The 25,034-nt window shown below is 40.6% G+C and overlaps 1 protein-coding gene across 1 annotated transcript in view; it reads left to right on the top strand.

Annotated features, from left to right (window-relative positions):
* LOC111871150 (mucin-5AC) overlaps positions 1–22,931 on the top strand; it is a 39,216-nt gene extending 16,285 nt beyond the window's left edge. The window contains exon 2 of the mRNA XM_033754305.1: positions 21,858–22,931. The gene's annotated coding sequence lies outside the window, so the exon portion shown is untranslated. The remainder of the gene's footprint in view (positions 1–21,857) is intronic.
* The last annotated feature ends 2,103 nt before the right edge of the window (positions 22,932–25,034 follow it).

Raw genomic sequence — 25,034 nt, forward strand, 5'->3', positions numbered from 1 at the left:
AGTTACAGTACGTTGCAAAAAGTGATTCCCTAAATCAGGCGTGACAAAATTTTCGCAGTGCTTACGATCGAACCAAAAAACCATGGAATACAAAGCTTTTCAGTTAAGAATATATTGTCCGGCTCGGGAGTCATGGTCCAGCCTATGGAACTTCTGTTTAGTCCAGACGTCACATATTAACCCGAAACTGGCTGTCCTGAATGAAACTTGTTGTTGTTTAATGCAGTCCCTCAAGGCAAATGCAGGGAGAGCAACTTGAGTCAGGACATGATAACTTCCTTGTACATCATTCCAATTCATTCTTTACTAATCACTTATTAATATTTCAGCGTTATAATCTTAGCTCCTTGAGGCGGCATTAAACAACCTATTAACTCTAAAAAATTCTGGCGTTTGAAAATATTGCTTTTCTTGAATATCAAAAGGAATTTGGTGATATACCGGTTACGATAGCCGAACGGTCTAAGGCATGTAATGTCTTCGCTCGCTTGGAACCGGGATCTTGGGTTCGAATCCCACTCAGGGCATGGATGTTTAGTTTGTGTGTGTGCGTTTTTCTGTGTTTGTGTACAGGTAGAGGCCTTGCGACGAGCTGATCACCCGCTCAAGGAGTCCTACCGAATGTGTAAGATCTAGAAAAACCGAAGTGAACGGAGAAGTTCATGGAGGTAGGCCTAGGCCCACTGGGGCTGTAGTGCCAAGGGGAAAAACGTGGTAATATAGATTTTAAAAAAGTATACGTATTTGTTTCTGCATGAGCAACCGTTGCCACAAACAGAGTACGCGAACTCATTAGCGGTAGAGCAATATATTCTAGGATATAATGCTGTGTAATCTATTGAAAGTCAACCGACGTTTTGGAGGAACATATATCTTCCATCTTCAGGGTCGATTAAGACGAGGAAAATACAAGCGTGAAAGCAAGTGGTAAGCCGAGTGTCACCTACTTTCACATCTTGTTCGGCTTATTCTACCCTGAAGATGGATGCTATATTTTCATCCGAAACATCGTTTGACTTTCAACGGACTACACAGCGTTATATCCCAGAAGATAGTACTCCTCATTACCACCGGTTTGAGTACATCTAATCCTAAATCAGAGGTAAAATGCAAAAGTTAAAGTTGTCTCTGTGCTTAACTAAACTTAACTATGCCATGAAGGCGTATGGAGAATGGATGTATAGATGCACATTTTCTTGACCTCGACACTAGCTGGAGCTGAGTGGTCAGCTTCAAGCTCTGGTCGCTTTAACCCCTCCCCTCGGGAAAGAGCCCCTGGCACTTCTGCACAAACTTTTTCATCGGGAAATAAGGGGTTTCCTTGCATCAATATTATTTAAGACAATTTCACAGGAATAAAGACTAGTTTTGTTCCATTATTTGCGTCATAAAATTCTTCAGACGCATGGGTGAGGTACGGCTGACAAGTGTTTTAATGAGTTGTACTGTATCGGAAAAATTCTGTGAGGCGTAGTGTAAAACTTAAGCTATGTGATGACTTACCTGGTGAAATGCTTGCTTGGAAGGCTTGTAGGCATGAGACAGGATGAATTTCTTGGAGAAGAATTTAATTAACATGACGACTGCCTAGTCTGAATTTTAAATGAAGTTATACAGTCTGGGAACCACCGCTGTTGTCTTAAAGTAGGTTATTGTTGAACTGACTACTGAAACTATTAAGTAACAATGTGTTTTCCGGAGCTCATGATTTTCCTCGATATGGAAGGAACTAAACAAAACTGGCTAAATAAAAAATTCAGAAACAGGGTCCATCTTAAGCCAAGAGGCCCTAAACAGATCAATAAATTCCATCCACTTTGTGGGACAAAGAAGTACAGTACCGTGTTCTCAAGAGTCTGACACTGGCCTCTGTCCTGACTCTTATGAATAAAATGCACATCTACATAGCCTATTCCTTTAACATCATTCTTAATATTATGCAAGACCTGATGTTGTCACGGTCGTGACTATGAAGATAAATGGCTGTATGTTGTGATGCCATGTAGTCTGGTAGAACGGCAATCAGACTAACCCAGAAAAGTCATCTTCATCTTAATATTATCCTCCCAACATTGCGAGTCTCTGAGTGGTGTCTTCCGTCCAGGTTTTCGCTCTAATATTCTGTGTTCATTTATTGTACAACTCCTATTAATAAATGAAACACTTCATTCCATTTCATATAAATTTTTTAATTAATAATATTTATTTAATACTTACAATACCACCAATATAACTACCTAGCAATAATAATGCACATGTTTTTACCTGCTACGTGTTTCGGCCATATTTCTGGGTTATCTTCAGGCAGTATACAAATTGAATTGTCACTCCATAAATTCGAATAGAATGTGGGCCCGTTTCCATAAACATTATCCAACTGGATACCTGTCATAAGGCCAAATAATGAAATACGCAAATGTTAATGTGAAAATATGCAGGCAAAAACATTAATTTAAGTTCAATATAAGTGTGAGAATGTAGGTAAGATGTATATTACACATGTGATGTGTATTCTGTGTTAGTTAGTTAGTTAGTTAGTTAGTTATTGGAGAGGGTGGGTTTCCCCATGCACTTAGACCAGTATTGGTCCATTGTGCTTCCCTCTATAATATTCTACCAGTCTCTACACCCTACCGATACTGGTGCGTACCATTAGTCCCGACCGAGCCAGCGAGTTCGGCCTCCACTTGCTTGGCGGTGTCTATAATGCTTCCCCCATCTATCAGAGGCCTTAGAGACTACTGTTGGGCGGGAAACGTCCTTGAATTTGGCTCAGTGACCTCCTTTGGAGGTATGAGGTTCTTTTACGTGCCGTAAAGCTACGACACGGGACCCACGGCTTAAGGTCCATAGTTTTCTTGTCTGATTTCCTGTTTAATCTGGTTACAGTTGTTATTAACCTTCCATCAAAGTAACATGTAGAGACGCTGAGGTTCCTTTTGTTAAGGCGCGTCCACATTACTCGTGCTCGTGTGACTCGCTATGCTCACAAGTAATGTGGACGATATGACAAGTCGCGAGACAAGCAAATTTTAATTTAAAAACTATAGCCAATAAATTAAAATACGACTACAGCCTATACACACTACGAGTAAATATACGGATCCTCACGCGCCGAAGCCTGGTGAGCAACTGAAGTAGTGTGGACGAAGATTTACGAACACGAGTAAAAGCCAGACGAGTCTCAAGACGAGCAGAAGCCTGGAGAGCACGAGCACGAGTAATGTGGACGCGCCTTTAATGTACTTGAAGTATAGCATTCCTCATGAGGCTCGTTGTTAGTCGTCATATTGGAGTGGTGACGTTCTGTGTGAAGTAAGGCAGAATTTGGTATCCCTTATGGCAGATACAGCAGTACTGTGGGTTTGTGTACGGTAAATGCCTCATGGGTTCTTCTTCGGACATGTTCTTGTATCTAGTGTTACGGTTTCTTGATATGTGCTGTCCTGCGGTTCCTTGATGTTTCGAACTACAGTTTTATGGAATGTGTTTTGTTTGCTGATATGTGCATCACATAACATTTGGCTCATGGCGCCGTTTAGTCCTACAGAAATTTACCAACGAGTAGGAAGAACATGCTCTCTCTACTTTCAGAGTCGAAGCTTTCTGCTTGTTTCTTACTGGTTACTTGAGACGCATTCTTGAATCATGAAGATGGAGGTAGTACGTTTCTCCGAAACGTCGGTGAAATTGTCCCGGAATAAACGACGTCATATACCAGAAGACAGTATTTTTCATAATTATCTTATCTTAGGCTAACAGCCTAATGCGAATATTTGCAGTATAGGAGCCGCTCCGTCATTCATGCTGCGTCCCTCTGGTTTCTCCCTTCTTCCAAAGTAGGAGAAGCTGATGCCTGCTCTGAGGGTCAAGAAATTCCGGACACATGTTCGTTATTCCACAGGTTCTTAACGTGTCACTGGACCTTATCCGAGTCAGTTTAATGAAGTCTGTAAGGTCCATTTGGTTCTGTTCTATGCCAAGGCCTCGCAAATTACATTTTCCTTCGATGTTACTCCTTGCTGTAAGAACGGTACCGCTTGCTCTTTTAACAGTTCGGTATTTCGTATTTGTCTCTAATCTAACTAGACCGCCTATATTTCATTCCTGATCTGTTATATACAGTGCGGGGAAGCAGGACTAGCGCAGTAGGTATAGCGACTGGCTACGGGCTGGACGGCAGAGGGGTCAACACTTTTCTCTCCTCTACACTGTCCATACCGGTTCTGGGGCCCATCCAGTCTCCTATAGAATGGGCACCGTGGCCTCTTTCACCAGGGATGAAGCGGCCGGAGCGTGAAGCTGACCACTGACTTCCAGCTAGCGCCGAGATTAAGAAAATATGGGTCTATACATCAACTCCCCCCACACTTCTTCATGGCGTAGTACTTAATTAGTTAAGCACAAGAACAACTTTACCTTACTTTGTATAATTGGGGTGCCCTAAACTGCCTACTCATTGTATCGGCTTTAGACGAAAGGCATTTTCCAGAACACTTACCTTGAAAGTAAAACGTCACCTTTCTTAAGCAGATAAATCGAATTTCAAAATATTTGTCATAGAAATTCCCCATGCTCTTGTCTTTGATGTTAGACAGGATCACATGCTATATTTATACGTACACAAACACGGATTTTAATGTAGCTTTCCTGATTCAACCACTCTTAATTTATGTCCTTCCACTACTACACGACCTGTTTCGTTCTCAAAAGAACCATGGTCAGGCGTGTGTTGCTGCACGTAAACTGTTTCACTGTGGGCACACTAAGCATGCGTTAAGCATGAGCGGTTAAACCGATAACGACAAGGAGAGCTCCTCTGCAGTTTGTGTATGTATATCAAGTGGAAAAATTGTGTAGCCGGATGCTAAAATACATCTTATTGTTAGATTGGATCTTAGGAGTCTCTGAAGTGGATGCTGAAAAGCATTTCTTTAATTTAATCTTAATTGAATTTATCATAAAGTTAGTTTATTTTCATTAATGTTAACTCACTTCTTTACTTTCGTTTTCCTTTCTTCGTCAGAATTTGTATATACTTCTGACATTTTTGGATACTTTTCTCTCTTGTATAAACTAAAGGTAGAAACACGTTACATTGCATTTCCTTTTCAAATATAGCTAATTTTTCGTAATTTTATGCAGAATGTAACCCGTAGTGCTATCTATTATCACTTTTTTGTACCACGTAAAACAATTGAAGTCTGAACGCACCAGAGATGGTGTCCGCCAATATCACCTGATTAAATACAGGGCAGCCCATCGTAGTTTGGGTTCCACAGCTCAGAACGTTCAGAATTACGGAACAGTGGGTGTCTGCCGCCATAAGGAGACACGTTGTCCGTTGGTTTGGCGCGCGTGACACATTGCAAGCGGCACAGTAACATGTGGCCGGCCGGTACGCGTCTGAACAATGCTTCTCTCAAGATCGCTTATTACTTCTAGACGTTCTCTTTGAACTTAAGAATTTGCTGCTCTACCTTTCCCATACACACGCTTTTCCAAGAAACCCTGACTCATCACTATTGAATAGCCCATGATTACTGTTGTTTGTTATTCAGAAATCAACATTTAGGCTAATTTTATTATAACCATTCTTCAAAATAGAATTTTTTTTTGTGGCAGCTTTCACTTTTGTGTTCTGTTTGGTTAAGCATTAGTAGTCAGGGTATCTACAGTCGCAGAGTTACCAGGGGTATTGCCTCTACGTCACTGCCCTTAATTCAAATGCCTTGTCTAATTTCCGGAGAGTCTGTCGGCACGTGCAACTGCCTCGTGCTTATTTCATGCTTATTTGAAACACGTTGTCATTATTATTATTATTATTATTATTATTATTATTATTATTATTATTATCATTATTATTAATATATGATTGTCCGTAATTAATATTACCTAGTCTATGTTGCTAGCCGATCACAATGGCAGTGCACTCTTATTAAGTATGAACCAACATCGCCCGCTCGGACACTGGGATCGTGGGTTCGAATCCAACCTGAGGCATGGATGTCTGTGTACGTTTATTCTGTGTTTGTGTTATTATGAGTATAGGTAGCGACCTTGCGACTGGCTGATCCGCCGTCCAAGGAGTCCTACCGACTGAGTATGGATTAAGAAACTGTAAAAGCGGGCTAGGTCCATAAGGGCTGTAGAGCCATAGATAGATAGATAGATAGATAGATAGATAGATAGATAGATAGATAGATAGATAGATAGTGGGTCTGTGCTGATATAGGTAAAGTTGTCCTTGTGCTTAATTAAATAAGCACTACACCATTAAGACGTGTGGGTGAGTGAAATTATGGCTCCTTCATTCTTGACTTCAGCGCTAGTTGGAGGTGAATGGTCAGCTCCGCGCTCCTATCCGGTCGTACCGGAAGCACTTTCCTCGGGTGTAAAGCGGCCGGGACGTGGAGCTGACCATTCACCTCCAACTAGTGCTGAAGTCAAGAATACGTGGATCCATACACCCACTTCCCCATACGTCTTCATGGCGTAGTGCTTAATTAGTTAAGCACAGGTACAACTTTATATTATTACCGTAGAAGCCTTGAACATGATATCAGAGGGCAACTGAATCAATTCATCAACCTGACGCCCATGTATCTGAGATTTATTTTGATGTTATTCCCCAATACCCTTCGCTTCTTAAAGGGATAATTTGTAGAAAACTATTTCTCATAAAAATTTGCCCTTTTAAACGGTTATGCAATGGTGACTGGTTATGAACAAAACAAGATTAACATAAATTTGTACTGCTGACGTTGCCAAAATTGAATCTGCAATATTATATGCCTATAAGTCTCTTTAAAATAACAGGACTTTCAGTCAGCAACCATTTATATCAGGATCAGAATATCGTACAAGGTCACAGGCTCTGAATGAATATCACAAGGAGTCCACAGTGTCCAGGGCCTTGATTGATGGATTAAACTCGCATGAATAATGAACTCTCCTGAATCCAATTTTTGTTAGCCTCGGGTGCCAGGGTAAGAAGCTAACTTTAGTTTGATTTACTGTATTCAGTTTCATATCAATCACCACAGCCGACACGATACTTTATTTATGATAACTAACAAACTGCAAGAAGAATTTGAATTAAGTTGCTACACAAACCGACACTGCTTTACCAGAAACAGATCTCATAGAAAACAAACAACAAACAAAACACATGTTAATTTATTTTCTTGTTTGGAAGAAATGTGCATACAACCTATCGGACAGCGTTTGTTCATGTATTGAGTGATGAATGGCTTCTGTCGTCAGGTATAAATTATCAGTACCTTAGAATGTTGTGTTCAGTGTAGGCGTAACACGAGAAAAATACGATCCACAATTGTTTCTGGAAACGACAGGGTAAAGTTCTGAGATATGGAGCCACCAAGGTGGAAACAAAGATGAATGGATTTCTGAATGCACTTAGTAACTCATTTGCTGCCAGTAATGCCCTCGATAGCCCAGTATGAGCATACTTTTTTTTCCTTGGCACTACAGCCCCAGTGGGCCTAAGCCTACCTCCATGAACTTCTCCGATGAGCATACTTTACAAAACATTTTTCTCTTTTTTTTTCTCTCTCTCTTAAACACAGCTATGAATTTTCTGTGTTTGTAAAGAGAAAGTGTATAAAAAAATTTAAACTCAATGGACATAATTATCTCTTACCTCTGTTCTCCCTTTACTGTCTTAATTCTTTTAATTCTTCATCCCACATTCTTTCTTTCCTTCTCAATCTATCTCCTAGTATTTCTTGATATCTTCCATTACCTCATTTATAAAATAATCCGTATAATTATTTAGACCTTTCTTTTTTCGTTTCAATTCATTTATTTCTTCTTTCTGTTCCATTTATTTATTTTTCTCGCAGTCCTTCTTATTCATTCTTTATATTTTTCTTCTTAAACGGAACATCTCTACGACAGAATAAATTCATAGCACACAGCAATGGATTTAAATTGTGGGCCTAAACCCATGCCGCTAAGGCATGGGGCAAAGGTTGCGCCATGCATTTGAACGTTTATTTTAAAACAATGGAAACGAATGGAAGAATGATTAATTCACACTTGTTAGACAGTATTTCGCTCTACTGCGGAAACCTGAATGTATGGGCATTCTATCAGTCCAGCCTCACTTTGTCAACTTGCATAAAAAAGTAATGTTAATGCTGTAACAGGTCGTGGAGGCACATAGTGTTGTAAGAGGTTGAGGCTACCATAGTTTCTAGACAATTTTCTCATAGATGACGGTGAGGTTGTCAGCCTTAAGCGCCGGACATCCTTTACCCCATAGGAAGATTCCTGGTACTCATTTCTGTTAGAGGCTGAGTCGACCACAGGGCCATAATTATAATAATAAGGATTAGGTAAATTTAAAAAATCCACCGCATCGGCACTCGAACCCACCACCTTCCAGCTTTTAGTATAGTGCCTCAACCAACTACGCTACCGCGTACCTCTCAACTTGTATGATATCCAGGCAAAACATTGTATATTTACTTAACTATTTTCTGCAAAAGGAAGAGGTTTCTTATGTTTTTGGAAATTACAGGAAATATTTTCAACTTTTGAAATCAATTCATAAAGCATAAGACGTGTTTTTCTCTTGCTAATTATATAAATAGTGATTGGGTTTCATAGATAAAGCAAACTTCAATCTGTTGTTACTCTCAGTACTGCCACCATCACCAGAAATAAGCTTACAAGAGCAAATGCTTGAATCCGTGGTATATCCAATATGCGGACAACGAAGACCAACTCCCCTTTTTGAGAATTGTTGCGGAATTGTAATTCATATTTTCCCTTTTTTTATTTCTGAATAAATAACCACAGTTTCCAAATACAGCTTTTGTAAGAAACGTACAGATTTTTTCAATAGATTTCATTAAATATTTCGAAGCTAGGGAAACTCTCATAAAAGCCGTTTCTTTCTCCAAACTTCTCTTCAAATCGGATATAATATATGAGGCATTCATCAGAGCCTTTCAAAGAGAGAAACTGGGTTTCCTGCGATAACAGAGCTTATAGATTCTGTCCGATGTCAGTTGCCCATAGCTGCCGCATTATTTGTACGTATAAAACTCCCGCGTTATTCAACTCAGATGACCACTAGTGTTCAGGTACTAACCCCGAGTCACGTCAAGGAATAGAGTGAATGGGCACGATTTTTTCTACCCCAGGGAAGGAAAATGTTCATAGTTTGATCTCTTTAGACTATCTGGTTACATGACGAACACACAGAGCGGTTCTGAGCGGATGTTAAATAAGGATTTCGGAGCTGGACTTACACAGCCTCCTTCTTACTGCACAGATTTATGTTTGTACAGACCTGTTACTATTATTCTGTTGAGTTCTTTCTCGCCAAAGTGCGGAAGCTGTCCACATTAAATTAATAGCATATAACTTCAAAGTTTCTCAATGTCACCAAATTTCAAATTTTTGACTTAAAAATAATATTTCATAGATGATATGTGGTACATTTATGATTTCTCTACGCGGTAGCATAGTTGGTTGAGGCACTAGACTACAAGCTGGAAAATCGCGGGTTCAAGCTCCGATGATTATTGGATTCTTCTTTTTTCAGTTGACCTAATCCTTCCGGCCGCATTATGGCCCTGGGGTCGACTCAGCCACTAACATAAATGAGTACCAGGAATATTCTTGGGAGTAAAGCGCTGCCGGCTCGTCAGGCTGAGAACCTTGCCGCTATCTGTGAGCCGATTGTCTAGATGATGTGGGAACCTCAACATATCACAACCCTATGGGCCTTTACGGCCTGTTACAGGGATAACTTTACTTTTTACTTACTTACCAATTAACCGCGCCATAGCTGAAGCGGTTAGTCGCTGGCTTCCCACCGCGGCGGCCCGGGTTCGATCCCGGGTGTGGACAAGTAGGATTTGTGTTGGACAAAGTGGCTTTGAGGTAGTTTTTCTCGAAGTACTTCGGCTTCCCCTACCAATCTTCATTCCACCAAATTATCCATCATCATAATCACCCGGGGTAGGCTAAAATAGGCCACTCAGTGGCCGCCTTGCCGAGTGGACCCAACTGGACTCCACCCCACCCTATGCGAATTAAAAAAAAAGCGATTGGCTACAGCATGGATGAACGGGGATAAANACAACGCCACTCTGTCAACCACAAATCCCACTTGACCAGACCCGGGATCGAACCCGGGCCGCCGCGGCGGAAAGCCAGCGACTAACAGTTTGAGTTATGGTGCGGCTCTGAGGTTTTGTTTAGTTAATTAATCTTCACGAAATATTAATAGGTTAATCCAACCGAAGAGGATGTGTGGGACATATGGGAGAGATACGGAATATTAGCCGTAGAAACTCTGATGACGAGAATTGTAGAAATAGTTTGATTCTGCCTCTGTTCCGTTTAATATTAAATTAACTGGGATAGAGGGAAGATCGAGTAAATGAATAAAGGCAGACATAGGAAGACCACCCACACATTGCTACAAATATACCGGAATATAAAACTCAATTTCTTCTAAATGTTTAGGTAACTTACAATTAAGAGAACATACTGTTAATTCTGCCTAAGTATTTCTCGCTTAAAATTTTTTATTTTCCTTCTGCTTATATCTTCTCACTCATCTATTTGTGTCATTTCATTCTTTCTATATTTAACTCCTTACTTTACCTCCTTTCTACATTTCACCAATTTCCTTTTTTTCCCTTTTTTCTCTTATTCTCTCTTTTTAAATTCCTTCTTTCTTCTTTTCTTTCTGTTTATTTTCGAGACTATTCTCTTTTGTCACCTATACCCATCTTCCTTACGTCTCACTTAGTTCCTTCTTCTCTCTTTCCTTTCTTTTCCTCCTCTTCCTTCTTCTCACTGCCTATATTATTTCTTTCACAACGAAGGCTGGAAGGGACTCAATGTCTGAACTTGTTCCCCCGTAACATCGCTCACAGCCGTATCAAATTCATGGATTGCGTCTCGGTATACTACGTAACCAGTAATGTATTGAAATTGCGGGCTGGATCTATTCAATGGCTACATCCAAAGAGGAATACACATACACACAGACACACAGGAACACATACATTACTGTCACTGAGTCACAGGCGTAGAGTTTTAAATTCGTTTCGCATTGCTACACCGGAGAACATTTTCAGTGGACAGGAATATATATATAATCATGTGTAAGGATACACAGTCTACAGAGACATAATTTGGGTTGTTCGGTTTTAGGAAGTATGTGCGACTTGCTTAAACTTTTTCTTTTCACTGGCTGTGCAGCCCCCTTGGACCCTGGCCTCTGATTTTCAGTTTTATGATGTTCTTATAGACGGTAGGACTCCTTGGACAAGTGATCAGCTCGTCGCAAGACCTCTACCTGAACAAGAACAACACAAACACAGAATAAACACATACAAACATCCATGCCTTGTGTGGGATTCGAACCCACGATCTAGGCTTCCGAACGAAGACAGTACATGGCCTAGACCGCTCGGCTAAACAAATATTTTTTTTCCTTGGCACTACAGCCCCAGTGGGCCTAGGCCTACCTCCATGAACTTCTCCGTTCACTTCGGTTTTTCTAGATCTTACACATTCGGTACGACTGCTTGGGCGGGTGATCAGCTCGCCGCAAGGCCTGTACCTGTGCACAAACACAGAAAAACGAACACACACAGACTAAACATCCATGCCCTGAGTGGGATTCGAACCCACGATCCCGGTTTCCAAACGAGCGAAGATAGTACATGCCTTAGACCGCTCGGCTACCGTGACCGGCAAACAAATTTTATATGAATAGATGAACTGATTTGATATAGGTCTAGCTGAAGTTAGGGTAGTTTGAAGGGTTATTTAAAGAGGGTGATGAATGTTCTGTTCTATAACAAAAGAGCTGAATACTTACCGACAAATATCTTGATGAATTATTTTTTTAGGTCGATCATGGGAGAAACTATAAGGTCAGGGTAATGTGCTTGTGAGTAATTAAACAACATACTGTGGAAATGTGTGCGGAGTGGAAGCATATCTCCATATATTCTTAAGTTCAGCACTAGATGGAGGTGAGTGGTCGGCTTTGTGTCTTGGCCGCTTTAAACTTGTGTGGAGAGCCTCCGTTACCCGTTGTACAGGGTGGCATTCATGGTGTTCACAAGAGAAAGACCTCCACCTCTGCTGGGAATCTATCTCCAATTCCAAGTAGTCTCCGAAACGTCAGCTCTGTACTGACTACAGGAACTATAACTAGGCGCATTAATTTTATTATGTATATACTAGACTAGACTAGACTAGGGACTGGATGATCGAAGGATAGGGGTTCGTTTTCCGGAAAGAACAAGAGATTTTCTTATCTGTACAGGGTCCCGACTAGCTCTGAGACCACCCACCCACCTATGCAATAGGTACAGCAACCTCTCTCCCCTTCAACAAATCGCCGGGGATATGTGAAGCTTAGAAATGAACGAAAATACACCTCCATTGCACCCATACGCCTTGTGGCATCTTGCTTAATTAAGCGCAGGGACGACTTTACATTTTAGTTTGATACTTTGTATCAGCCCAACTGGTCCCAAAATGAAGTAGACGAAAGAGTACTGAACAGTAAGCATCGTTATTGCCGGTCACGGTAGCCGAGCGGTCTAAGGCATGCACTGTCTTCGATCGCTTGGAAGCCGAGATCGTGGGTTCGAATCCCACTCAGGGCATGGATGTTCGTGTGCGTTTTTCTGTGTTTATCTACAGGTAGAGGCCTTGCGACGAGTTGATCACTCGCCAAAGGAGTCCTACCGAATGTGTAAGATCTAGAAAAACCGAAGTGAACGGAGAAGTTCATGGAGGTAGGCCTAGGCCCACTGGGGCTGTAGTGCCAAGAAAAAAAAAGCATCGTCATTACAGCTAACGACTAACTAACAGAACTTCCTGTAGCAGTTGCTGAACCTGGACTGTCCTATGCAGGATTTATGTCACTTATGCCCTGTTTGCACATAGAGGTTTGGCTGCTAAACTGTAGAATTGCCAGTGATGCAACCTTCTCCCTTCTCGTTCTGCATAACATTAACATAACTCTGCAACATAAAAGTTTTTCTTTGGGGTTGAACCTCCCCCTTCTCTGGTATCATCCCTTATTTTCTACCTGAAGCGCTCGTGTGCCCCTGAAGGGTGCATATAAAGAGAGGAGGTACCTAGAGCCTTGGACACGAATGCATCTCATTCTGAAACATAAAGTAGGCTTGCTATATTGTAAGATTTAATGCTTTGAATTATGAGGTGTAACGATGTATTCATGTACTTTCTTTTGCAGAAATCTAATGGAATTGTATGGGGAGGAGCAACATATTCTATGTAAGGGACTTATATTTCCTGCACATAGAATGGGATATATTCCTCCTTTATTCTTCTGGGGAACTGAATTATGTTACAGGATAAAATTAGGACTGATGTCAACCACCTAGGTTTAATTTCAACCGGTACCTCCCAGAATCCATTCACTTCCTCTTCCTGTGGAACAAACCATATTTTCATTTAGCAGTGTTGATAGGCCATAGTTTCGTAGGGATAATTAAGAATAAGAACTTGGGGAAAAATATAATTTGTAGTTTCAGTGAACATTGGCCCAAAAGTTTAACCCTTAAGCATTCTGAACAAAACAAAAAGAACTTACTGTGTTTAAGTTACGTATTCAAAGTCGACACAACTTCTATAGCTATTCGTGAATGCTGATACATCAAACCAATAATCTAGAAACTTAAATGCTAATTTTAACTTACATTTAAATTTGACAGTAACATTAACACAAATCTCAGAAGCTACAATGATTTTGATATTACTGGATTATATGGTGACATGCCCTCCATAAATCTCACAATGTTTATGTGGCCATGACTCGATTTCGAAGCCTCGTTTGTGAGAAAACAGGGAACACCATATGGAGGTGAAGCTGACATAAAATTCGAACAGACTTAGAGTGACGCAACCTTCACCTTAAACACTTCGTGCATGTTATCCGACAATCTACACTTATACTATAAGAACCAACCATTCTTACATAAACGCGTAACAGGTTTGTACATGCAAATTAACATATTCTTGCTACGCAGTTCGATAACACCTGTCGTTGTAATGAGAAAGGTAAGTTGAGGCCATGAACATAGAAAGAATGTTTACATTTAGATTGGCATCGCGAAGGAACGAAGTTCACTTTTGATATAACTAAGTTTCATTTAAAACAAAATTTTCGAGAACTACACTTGAAGTTTTGTGGAAGTATATACTCAGTTTGAATCCCGGTCAGGGAACCTCTGTCCTAGTTAAGATTTGTACCAATGTCTTTAAATGAATACTGACAATACAGGCTAAAATGTGAAACAAATTCTGTTCCTACTCAGGAATTATGTCATTTCTAGTCCTACATTACACAATGTCTGTTGTTACAGCGCAGCAAAATAAAGAGTCATGAGTCAAATTGGAAGTAATTAAAAAGAGTTCTTCTCAGTATCACAAAAAGTTATGGCAAGAACATATTTCTTACTTTCCTTTCGGTGTAATTTAAGTATTTGATACGAAACTTCAGTATTTATGTGCAATGGAGCCAATAAAACAATAAAATTTGAGAGTAGATTCTAAAAGGTTCTGACGATGGTGGATGACACACAGAATTGCTGAACTTTTGGCCTTTTTCCACCGTCCGAAATTCTAGGTAATAGAGGACACGACGTTTCGGAAACTGGATCTGTTTCCGTCTTCAGGTGAGAAAGGAAGACACCTAATCAATGGGGCCCCTTAGAAAGAGCCAAGAAAGCTCCAGTGATTGAGAATAGCTCTTTCTAATGGGCCTAACTGAGTAGGTGTCTTCTTTTCTCACCTGAAGACGGAAACAGATCCAGTTTCCGAAACGTCGTGTCCTCTATTACATAGAATTCCGGATGGTCGAAAAAGTCCAAAAACCCAGTAGTTCTGGGTGACAATTTGAGAGGCTGCAATCTTGGTATTATTTAATGAGAGGAACGTAGGATATACGCCGTTAGATGGCCTCTGTTGGCGTGATATACATACCAAGTTTCCTAAGGATCAAGTCAGGCATTCAAAAGTTGTTAAGGAGAGATACCCACACAGGCACAGATAAACGAAGTAATCTCATGAGCCTATGTTTATTATTTAAATAAAGAAAATAACCTAATTAATTAATATGAAACAACGTGGTTTGAAGTATTTAAGAACAAAGCAAAATCTTTCTCTCCAAAATTACTGCAAGAAATTTGTCGCTATAATCATTATAACTGCCGGTCACAGTAGCCGAGCGGTCTAAGGTATGCACTGTCTTCGCTCGCTCGGAAGCCGGGATCGTGGGTTCGAATCCCACTCAGGGCATGGATGTTTGTGTGCGTTTTTCTGTGTTTGTCTACAGGTAGAGGCCTTGCGACGAGCTGATAACTCGCCCAAGGAGTCCTACCGTATGTGTAAGATCGAGAAAAACCGAAGTGAACGGAGTTCATGGAGGTAGGCCTAGGCCCACTGGGGCTGTAGTGCTAAGGAAAAAAAAATCATTATAACTGGTTAAGCTTCTGGCTTATTCCAGACGCAAGAATTAAACGTATTCAACCATATTTTTGTCGGGCGTTCCCGATATCTGCTACCCAGCAGTTTATACCGAAATAAACGCTTAATAATTCAATTGTTGCTACTATTTTCAAATCCTATTAGCTCTTTCCTAACATATTGTCACGTGTTGGGTATGTCACGCGACAAATAACTTCACGTGGGTCCCGGATTTAGCGACCCTTTATTGGACACTCACACTTCTACACCATACAATTATTATCGCTTGTGGTATCACGTGACTTCTGCGACGTCTCGACTAGGTTCCAACTGTATTGTCGCGTATCGGGCGTATATCGCGACAAATAAATTCACGATGTATTCGATGTAGCGAATTTTATTTCACATTCGCTCATACAATCACCCAAATTACAGATTTACGATTACTGCTATCTGCAGTATCACAATTAGTACACTCCAAATGCCAGAATACAACTGACTGGCTGACTCTACGTCTCGACCCGGCGGCTGTCACAGTACAACTGACTGTGAATAGCCTTCGCTGCTCCCCATGTAGNCTCTGTAGTAGTCTGTAGCTCTGTCGTTCTCGGTTTATGTAGGTGTTCTGAGGACCGGATACGAGACACCATTCGCCAAGGTTCGATCTCACGCTCTTTATTCTCTTTATACATATGTAACGTGTTTCGTCTCATCCGTTGTTACCCAACGGCAATTCGTCGCTACGATTTGTCGCTGTGGGATCTTCATAATTCCCATTGTAGCCGTTGCGCGGCGATGGACGTAAGATAACTTGTCAAAATTTTCTTTCTTGAATGAATATCTCCACAATGTAAAGACCGGTGCGACACTTAAAACGAAAAGGGAGAGTAATTAAAATTAATTAAAACGTGGCTAATGCATTCAAAAACATGCTCATTGTAGTTTCTAAGAGGAAGATAGAAACAGAAAAGGAAAAAGAGGAAGGTGAAAACCCCAGGGAAGGGGGACAGCATAGAATGGAAGAACTGATAATGTATTACCGTTTGCTTGGATAAGCCTCGAACATAATGGCTAAAGGATTTCGGCCTGGGTTGCGACATACACACAACACAGAGCGAGAGAGAGAAAGACACGTCAAGAATAAATCACAGCTAAATACCGTAACACGTTTCTCTTTCAATAGTTGCTTCTGTGTATACCTTTTTTCTCTCTCTGTGATATTGCCACGTTCTCTCCGTCCCATCTCTTTCTTTCTTTCTTTCCTAACTAACGTTCTGTCCCTGTCAGTATAATGTACAGCTTTACAGTGAAAGCGAAAGTGTTTGCAAAAAAGTTCGTTTGTACAGATGCCATAGTAATTTCATGCTATAAATCTCACCTGTCCAATATTAATATTGGACAATGCCGTAAAGTAAGGTATATGATTTTTTGTAATGCTTGCACGACCCGTACGCTGATATAATTAACATGAGATCTTCGATGTACTGACAAATTGATTAGTGTATTGGTATCTTATAAGCATGGACAGTCACTGCCCATTTGAAAATGCGTGTTAAATTTAGGTTTCATTATAGCTGAAAATGAGATGTGAAGTTCTTGGAAAGGTGCTTATGAATATCACGGCCTTCTGGAATGTAGCGCAATGTAGTTTAATAGTTACGTGTTGCAGTAATCGCAATTTCTCCCATTCAGTACGTCTCCAAAGAACAGCCCTTCGAAGGGCCAATATACTACTGGTATGTCGGTCAGTCCAGAGGCTCGGTATCGGTTCTCCCCTCCGAAACACCCATGTCATTTCTTCACGCTGGGCATGACGAACGATTCAACACTGTCTCGGCAGGTCTGACTACTGATCAGAATTCGACATCGATACATCGAATTGTTAGCAGATCGCAGTGGCCGCGCTCTAAGGCATGGATGTTCATGTGTGCGTTTATTCTGTGTTTGTGTTGTCCTGTGTATGTACTGCCACGAGCTGATCCCCCGTCCAAGGAGTCCTACCGACTGTCCATAAAGATTAAGAAACTGACGTGAAACGAAGAGTTTCGCGGATGACCTGTGCTCCTGAGGGAGCAACAGGAATATAAATGGAGGAATGACCTAATTGGTCGACTCATTCCAAGGACTGGAGGATTCTGGGAGGAGAGCATGTCAGTTTTGCTGGCCACTGATGAAGAAAAGTGCTCAAAGCCCACGTAAACATTACTAAGGTTCAGGCAGAGAGTCGCTGAAGACAAGGCTTGATTCGCGATGACACCTTGAAACAGTACAGCGCCTTCTCAAGGCCCCATGGTGACGGTGAAGATCAAATTAACATCATGGCGGATTCGGAGAAAGTTAAAACGAACTCATGCCAACGTTTAGACGGAAATAGGTGAGGGCTACAGAAGTACTCAGCTACATACGAGTATGTGGAACTACTTGCACTTTGGAGTAGTGAAAGCTCTTTCATCCGAACTTTCAACCACGGAACTTGTGACCTTAGTGTCATCAGCTACTGAGACTACAGCCCCTTCTTCTAATTGCCAATGGAAGAGGTGACCCATCTCTCTCGGAGCGCGCACTTCCCACAATTAATAAGAAAATGGAAGTGTCCAAAATATGACGCTGTCAATCAGCACGGGTAGCTTGGGGGAATACAATTCTCGTTATACGGCTTGTCCCACAGAACATCACAGAAATTAAGGGTGCGAGTCTAAAAACGTAGAAGCGTACTAATAACAAATATATTTTCAAAATTTAAGCGCAGATTTTCTTGCAATGGATTTCTAGAGCTTATGTAGAACGTAATATATAAATTTATCCCTGTGTCTAATTAAGCACTACGCCATGACGGAATAAATGAGAATGATTTGTAGCTTCACGCCCTGATCGCTTTTATCATCGGAAAAGAGGTCCCTGTAATCGTCAAATAAGAGGTTTGTTCAGCCTCACAATCTGTCTTCATGTTGTGAAAAAGAGAAGAGAATCCAGTTTTTGTTGCGAATTGAACTCAGATTCCTAGGTCGTGCTGCTCTTAGCCTAGTCTTCATACCAACTGAGCTCTGTAGGAATATAATAAGTCAGAGAGCATGTATCTTTAATTAAACGACAAATAAATTGATACAAAACACCTATTATTAATTATCATCAAGGCAACAGTCTTATGAATTATGTTAAATTATCACAAAGATCGAATTAGAGGCCTACACTAAACTCAGGGCCAAAAAAATCCGGAATTCAGTATCCAGGTTGAACTTAACTCCAGATGTATCTCATGTGAGAACTCCGACACACAAGACCAAGCATCCCCTCATATATTGCTATTTCTTTCAAATCTGTGGAATTATTGTTGCATCACAATGAAATGGTTTGCATATGAATAACAGAAGCCATGCATATGAATCATTGCGTTGCCCGATCTACACGTGCATGTGGCATTAACTATAGTTTCTGAACTCGTGGGCCATATGTGGTTTCCGGTGCTCGCGCCACAGGTTTGCAGGCCTTGTTCCACAAGTTTCTTTTCTACGTTTTTCATCCATCTACATCTCTCCTCTCCACACGACATACGAGCTCAGGCCACGAGCCATTGCGTCACTACTGCGAGTTCAGAAAACATCAGCGGACTTCAGGTTATGACGGTAATTTTGCGGGAATTTTTTCAGTACGTTTGACGGCCGTTTTCTAACATTCGTTTAAATGCAAACATCTCCGTGAGATAGTCATCATCAAAATCATCAGTACCATAGCATATCTATTTGGGGGTCCCGAGTTCGAATAATAGATCGGCGCTTCTAATTGATATGGCATTCATTAGTATCTTAGATTAATAGTTGGAGAAATAAACTGAATAAGCCACATTTTTCTTCCTCATTTATCATAATTCACGCTTTACAGTAAACCTGAAATTTATTTATATCGTACGCAGTTTTGTTCCAAACGAGTCTGAACTTAAGAGCGCATTGTAACTTCGTTTAATTCGGGAAAATCTCAGATGATCGCACTCTTCATATCGCCATTGTGAGAACTGTAAATCCAACATAGTTTATATAGAAGAAAACAAAAACAAACTCCGTGGCTTTAGTCCGCAAGCGAACTAAACCGACCGAGGGACCGCCGCTTGTCGGCGAAGTTAGTGCCAACTTTAGCAGACAGAGGGTCTCGCGTGGTCAGCGCAACGCGCAATGAATCCCCACGGCCGATAATTTCGGTTTTCTAGACCGGAGCCACTATTTCCTTGAAGCAGCTCCCAGTCATCCTCACCAGGCTGAGTGAACCCCGTTTTAGACCTACTACTTCTCAGAGAATCTGGTAGCGCCGGAAATCTAACCCGGGACCTCTGGGTCTCTAGCCAGGAACTCTGACCACTAGACCACAGAGGCGGTCACACAGTTTATATAATCTTATTTAATCTCATTGTTTCAATTGCAGTCTCTCTCTGCGGTTGAATGAAAAGAGGGAATGATTATAACGGACGTGACCTTGAAAAATTGTAAATTAACTACCCTATCTTCGTTGAAGATATTATGCGACATTCGAGACAAAGGACGGAGCACAGGTGAAAATGCTCAACGACCACAGCTGAAATTCTAATTACAAATCTGCTTTACTGTTAATTGCGAAGTTGAAGCACGTGGTGTTGTTACTGTTGGGAGCATATGTCTTGCAGCCTGGGTAGTATTGCGTCTGTCACTTGCCGGCGACAACTGTCACTGCTCCTGCTCCAAATGAGCGGAAATTGTGACCTTTCTGTAATGAGCGGTGAGACGGTTACTCATTTTCTCTCTCTCCCAGCACTTAGCAGCTTCCACTCTATGAATGAAGGCACACGTTGTCACTTGCACACATGTCTCACGAGCCGCATACAAAGACTGGCCAGTGCGGCAAACATAGAGCTACATGGGAACTCTCTGCTGCAGATCTTCGTCTACACTGTACCATCATCCGACCATTGCAACAATTTCTTTCATCAGCAGCACCATTTTCATCATCATGTTCACAGTTTTAAACATCACCATACTCATCACGTTCTTACCGATGTTCATCACCACCATCATCATAATCAGCTTATTGCTATCATAAGAACATAATAATAATTAGTATTAGTAGTAGTGGCTGTGGAGGAAGTGGTAGTAGTAGTAGTAGTAGTGTTGGCTGTGGAGGAGGTTGTGATGGTTGTTATTTTCTTAGTGGTAGTGTTGTCTGTGGAGGAGGTTGTAATGGTTGTAGTAGTAGTGTTGCCTGTGGAGGAGGTTGTGATGGTTGTTGTAATAGTAGTGTTGGCTGTAGAGGAGGTTGCGATGGTTGTTATTGTAGTAGTAGTAGTAGTGTTGGCTGTGGAGGAGGTTGCGATGGTTGTTATTGTAGTAGTAGTAGTAATGTTGTCTGTGGAGGAGGCTGTGATGGTCGTAGTAGTAGTGTTGGTTGTGGAGGAGGTTGTATTAGTTGTAGTAGTATAGTAGTAGTAGTAGCAGCAGCAATAATAAGTCTAATAGTAACAGCTATTTAAGAAGCCTTCTCAACTGCAACGTGCACTCTATGTTGACAAGATGACTGTACCTCTTGAATCTGGAAATACATGAAGCACTTGGGAAAGCTGGTGTTGCTTATGTGCATAAATGTTGGTAGTGTTGCCAACATTTCAAAGATATATGTTGTCTCCATCACCAGATTTGAAGTTCGTAGGTTGAGTAAGTGTTCCCCATATATAATGCTGTTCCAACTGCTAAGGTTGTCGAAGTGTACTATGTGACAGTATTATTAGGAATGTGCGAGGGATGACCTTTCGTGAACTTATTTCATCTTCTCCCCATGCATGTTACAAATCCTACCAATCTGAAATAGCCCTACCTACTTTTAAATCTACAGGCGCGGCATAATATAAGAGGACTCACTTTATGTGGACATCAAGTCATAGTTTTCAAGTGCTTACATATATGGCAGCTCTATATTACTCCAACACATCATATGTAACTTAATTCAGTACTTTAGTGACGAAAGGACTAATCGAGATAAAAGTTTTGAGACAGATAAAAGTAGTGAAAATATGGCGTGTGGTACAAAGATACAGATTTAATCATTCCACGTTAAACTCCCATGGGTTCTTCTAATACTATTCATGAAGCTACTTTTAGCAGTGTTAAAGCAACAATAATCTAGAATAAACAGGCAATAGTGAGTTTTACTAAACAATGATAATTTGAGATCTTTTTTTTTTCTGTTTCGTTTAAAGAATTCCTCATTTGAGGCGGAAACCAATAGTGCTTCCTGTTGAGGACCTAAACGAGGTAAAAAAATTAGCATTAACCCACATGTCATAGGTTCATACATAACACGCATGTTTTTATTTTGAGGATCTTTCTGTTTTCCAGATTTTTGGCGGAATGCTGTGTTTTGAAACAACTTGGATGCAGACAACAAGAAAAGAGCAAACTGTGAACGAGGATTGCATAATGCGACGGTTGTAACAACGGTGTGAAAAAAGTGTTCTGCCAGTGACAATTTATGAATCAGATCTATAGACTTTTGCAAAGGAAAAGTTACCTGAGGAGTGCACCTATAAATTGCAGTGCAGATCCAGCCTCAGTCCTTGATTTACACGGTGGGTGCTTTTTCAGGAAAACGTCGCTACAAAGGAAAACACAATATGAGCAATTGCTTATAGTGAAGCCTCTTTATTGTCCATGGATTCATGAGATTTACGTTCCTCACTCATTTAAAAAGAAAATGACATTTATTAATAATAAAACGTTTCAACGAAAAATATTTCGTGGACTACCGAAAAAAATGAAATGGGCAGCAACAAATTTTCTTTTGAGCCTTTCAAAACAACTGCTTACGTTCATTTGTTTCAGTTTAGAAATTGTTACATATAAATATATAAGAAAACAATAAATTTAAAAAATGGAAGAAACCTTTGTTGCTTTTATTTAAACTACTGAGCTGATCCGCGTGCACGAACAAGGTCCCAGGTGTCACATAAATGTAGGCGCTAATAATTGCATGAATATGATATCCAGGAAGTGAGAAAAACGTAAATCGGCACAAACTGGCAAGCCTGTTAGTATCTCTTCTGACAAGCTTACTTCGGTTGGGATTTGAGATATCAGTAAATTTATTTCTATGTGAACAAAAAAGAGGCAAAAAGAAAGTCAGGAAAAGCAAGCCCTGAAACCTAAACCCGTCGCCCCACATCTCATTGAAAATAAATGATGAATTGCACCATTTCACATAGTTCAAAATTTGATCTCGTATACAAATTCCGAGAACTTCCATAATCTGTCTCATGAAGTTGTATGATTTGAAGAAATTATTTAATATTTCAATTATTTATTTTAGACAAAGATGTTGTTTACAGATTATTGACTTGGTAGATCAGTTGTAAGGTAGTGGCAGGTGAAAGAATTTCTTGCCGTTTCATAGAATGTTAATTATTTTTCTATGGTTTGTTTGCAAACTTTATAAACAGTTATAGAAATATGTACCACTTCCAATAAAGTGAAAGTGCTATGAAAGTTATTCTTTTGTTTCTCCGAATCTACAGTTCTGCAACGTACGTATGTATACTAAGGTTTACGTACAACTTGCGAGAAGTACTCTATTCCCCCCCCCCAGCCCAATTCTAAATTTAATTTTGCAACCTGTGATCTTCGCCGTTACATTATTTTCTGTTCGTGGTTTCCAGCAACTATTTCTAACATGCACCACTGAGGACACAGTCTACTCAATTCCCATCCCCACAGGCTTGTCCCTGGAGAGCTAGTTCTGTTTGCGAAAATTCTGAGAGATAATTCTGGCCCAAGAAAATACCTTGCAAATTTATGTTGCATAGCGGTTATGTTTGACACTGTCCCTTAACTGACGTAGATTTGATATAGCCTACACTTCGTTTCGGGAGTTGGTTTTACCTAAGCCTTTAATTGTTCACTTGCAAGGTCGCAGGTTCAAGTCCCGATGAGGTCATTAGATTTTTTCAACTCACCTAATCCTTCCGGCTGCACTATGACCCTAGGGTTGACTCAGTCTATAACAGAAATTAGTACTAGGAATTTCCTGGGGAGTAAAGGGCGGCCGGAGCGTAAGGCTGACAACCTTACCGCCATCTTTGAGCCGATTGTCTTGAAAATGTGGGAGCCTCAACGTCTCACAACCCTATGTGCCTTCAAGGCCTTTTACAAGGATAACATTACTTTAATTTTACTTTAATTGTTGACTGACATGATGAGAGGAGGCGCACTGTCTCTTTCGTTTTCAATATTAGAGGCAGCGGTCATAAACCGCCTTTATTTCAGTACCGTATTTTATGTACCGGCTCTCCGCGGGTTCCAGTTATAGCATAGTTTACCTTAACTCACTCACTCATGAAGCTGAGCCCTTCTTGAGAAGCCGCCAATTCTGCAGCTACTCAAGAATTTCCCAGCATTTTATGGAACCCGAAAGTTCATTATCTTGTTCACAAGAGCCCTCCACTGGTCCCTATCCTGAACCAGATCAGTCCAATCCATACCATCCCATCCTACCTCTCTAAGATCTGTTTTAATATTGTCCACTCACCTACGCCTTTGTCTTCCCGGTGGTCTCTTTCCTTCTGCTTTCCCACCAATATCCTACATGCATTCATCTTCTCCCCCATTCGAGCTACATGTCCTGCCCACCTCATATTCCTTGACTTGATCATTAATTTTTTTACCATAACAAGAAAATGAACTATTTTAAATTAGGTTACCGAATTTTTCCGTTTTTTTCTTGACGGATAAATCGTTTGCTTCACACTAGTACTTTTCTTACAGGTTTACATTTCTTTCTGTTTTATAGATTTATCAATAAGTTACGCGTAACAAATTGTTTCAGATGTCCTTTTGTATACATTACACCTTGATTGCGAATAATCACTGTGACTATATGATCTTTTTCATTTAATTACCACATGGAGTAGCTAACGTTTATGCAATAAATACAAATATTTATAAGTATAAGAAATGGCTGGATTTGAGACTTCCTTTTGTTTTGTGCGATATGAGTCAGACAGGAACCCACTACTATTTCAACATCTATTTCCGAGGTCGATGTAACACGGCTATAACTGAACTCCCACACACGACTTCATAGCCTAGTGATTAATTAATGACGCACAGGGCAATTTTACCTTGCCTTTACTGTTGTTTCATTTGACCATGAATCGGAGAAGGGTTAGAACCAATGAGGATAATGACAACCAATCACCTGAAGACGGCAGTAGAACCACCCCCGAAACGCCGTGTTAAGTACACCTCTTAAAATGGCAACATACTTCTCGTATCAACTATTATCCCAACTGATACAGCGTGTTCAAATAAAAGAAAAAAGCAACTCAACATTTGTTTGGATGAGTCTGAAGACAAACATTTGCTGGTAGGTCTTGATGGTCTTGATGATCAAGAAGTGATTCATCGCTCATTTTGTGCACTTGAACTTGGAAGCGCGGGAACTTCCTGCTGCCGTGCAGGGTGACGCAACATGTCCAAAAAATATTTCAAATGGTTGCTGATGAGGCTTCCCCTGGCGCTCTT

The sequence above is a fragment of the Cryptotermes secundus genome, unplaced genomic scaffold, assembly GCF_002891405.2.
Source record: "Cryptotermes secundus unplaced genomic scaffold, Csec_1.0 scaffold152, whole genome shotgun sequence".
Classification (NCBI taxonomy): Eukaryota; Metazoa; Arthropoda; class Insecta; order Blattodea; family Kalotermitidae; genus Cryptotermes; species Cryptotermes secundus.